Below are 2,163 nucleotides of genomic sequence, written 5' to 3'. Positions count from 1 at the left end.
GGGGCAGTGACACCCATTTTTGTTTCTGTGGCTCTTCCCAAAAGGGGGGGGGGGGGCCATTTTCGTTTAAAGTCAGGTGAAAAAGGGGTGGTTTCTTCCCCCGCTCATAACTGGCCGTGATCACCTTTTTTGGAATTTTGTCCCTTCTCTTGGACCTGCTTTTTTCGGGTTGCCTTTAATAGTGAAGGCAGCTCTTTTTTTTTGAACTAAGAAGGGTGGGGAGAGGGGTTTTTTTTCCTTGAAAAGAGTTTTTTTGTGACCCCCCCCTTTGGGGGCTTATATTAGGCCTTTAGGCGTTGGGGATTATTATAAACCTTTCTCTTAAATTTTTATTTTTTTTTTTTTATTCTTTTTATTCCCACAGACTTCCCTTTAAAGAGGTCTCTTGGGGAACCCCCCCCCCCCCCCCCCCCATTTCCGTCTTCCAGACTTGTATTGTAAAGAATCCTTACAATAATGAAACAATTCAGACTTGAGTGTATTGACAAAGTACATGATCACGAGGGCTAGCCAGGACAACCATGCAGTGCACAGGACAAGACGGGAGAAGGGGAAATAAAAGCACGTACACGTTAGGAGAAAATCACTCTAGAATAGCTGTCCCTGTCGTTTTATGCAAGAACAATTCTGAAATCATGCTAACTGAGCCCCAAAATGAGAGATTTTATGCGATTTTGTTAAATATTTTATTTTTTAAAAACAAAGAATGAAAAAGGAAAATGATAAGTAATTATGCAAAAAATGATCAAATTTTGCTAAATTATGCGGGGTGCATAAAACCACGGGGACATGAATAGATATAAAGTCGAAGTCTCAGACTAACTGACGCAATTGAGAGAGGTAGGGAACTGGGAGGGTAGGTGGGAGGAGCAAGCTGTTAGGTGATCCACTGTGACTCGATGGTCTATGTCGATTGAATGAGTACGAAATACAAAGTGTGGGATGTCCAAATCTATTCGTAAGTTTGAAACCTGTGTTCACTCTGTCTCGTATGTTTGTTAAGTACGTATCAAATAGTGTCAAAGACATAAACGAGAGAGTGTGTGTGTGTGTGTGTGTGTGTGTGTGTGTGTGTGTGTGTGTGTGTGCGCGCGCGCGCTCAAGCATGTACATGTGTTTTCTTGCGCGTGTGCATGTGACCTGTCCGGCGGGTGTCGACGATGACAAGCCATATAATATAAGAGGCCCAACAAGGACACACATTAGACAAAGACCAGAGTAGTGAGGGGTGATATCAGCAATATCGAACTCGATACGATATCGATATTTTTTACAAGAAAATAAGTATTATCGATAAATTGAAATGTTGAAATTCGACATCAAAGATATCGATATATCAATAATTATCAACAAAGAGTCTACATAACAAGAGGGGCCACTCCTCTCTTTGAGCCTATTAAAAAAGTGTCCTCAAAATTCGGTGGCGCCCTCTTCGCAAATGCACACCCTTTGCGTTGCGAACAGAGTTACCCTACTTGTGTTTTAAAAAATCAAAGTGAAACTAACAAGTTTTTGAATAAATAAGGATTCAAATTTCGGAAGAACGTTTTTTAAAAAAATGGTTACGCTGAAAAAAAAACCTCTTCAGGAGGAAGGGGTGATTGTTTTCTTCGTTTAATTTGACTTTAAAATGAAAGGCGAGAGATCACTGAAAATATTTTTTAAACAACTAAAACTCCGTACTGAACAAACCCGAACTGCTGGTGAACAGCAGTCGATCTGCGCACGCAAGGAGGTGCTATTCCTATTCTTCTGGAAAATCGAAAGAGAGCTTCAAAACAGACTGCAGCGCCATCTGAAGAAAAGAGCAGACTTCCGGCGGACACTTTTTTGGATGAGTGGACCCAGAGACACTAAAATATAGAGACAGGAAACGAGGCCTCGCGCTCCGTGACAACAGTGCATTTGCGAACGTGACCGCTGAGACGCGAGCTAAAAATAACCAGGCGCGGTATCGACAGCGAAGCGCGTCGCGTCTAGCCTAGGCCTAGGCCTAGCTTTCTGCGGCTTAGGCCTAGCGCAATCAGAGAACTGGCCAAGGTTGCATATTTGTAAACAATGCCTCTACAATCTATACTCTTCTGGCCTACAGAAAAATTTACACCTGTGGAAGAAAATAGGACAACAGATTTAAAAATTGAATTCTAGATCTAGGCCTAGTTA

This window comes from Aplysia californica, unplaced genomic scaffold, assembly GCF_000002075.1.
Source record: "Aplysia californica isolate F4 #8 unplaced genomic scaffold, AplCal3.0 scaffold00762, whole genome shotgun sequence".
Taxonomy (NCBI): domain Eukaryota; kingdom Metazoa; phylum Mollusca; class Gastropoda; order Aplysiida; family Aplysiidae; genus Aplysia; species Aplysia californica.
The sequence above is the reverse complement of the archived record's forward strand: the minus strand, read 5'-3'. Positions refer to the sequence as shown.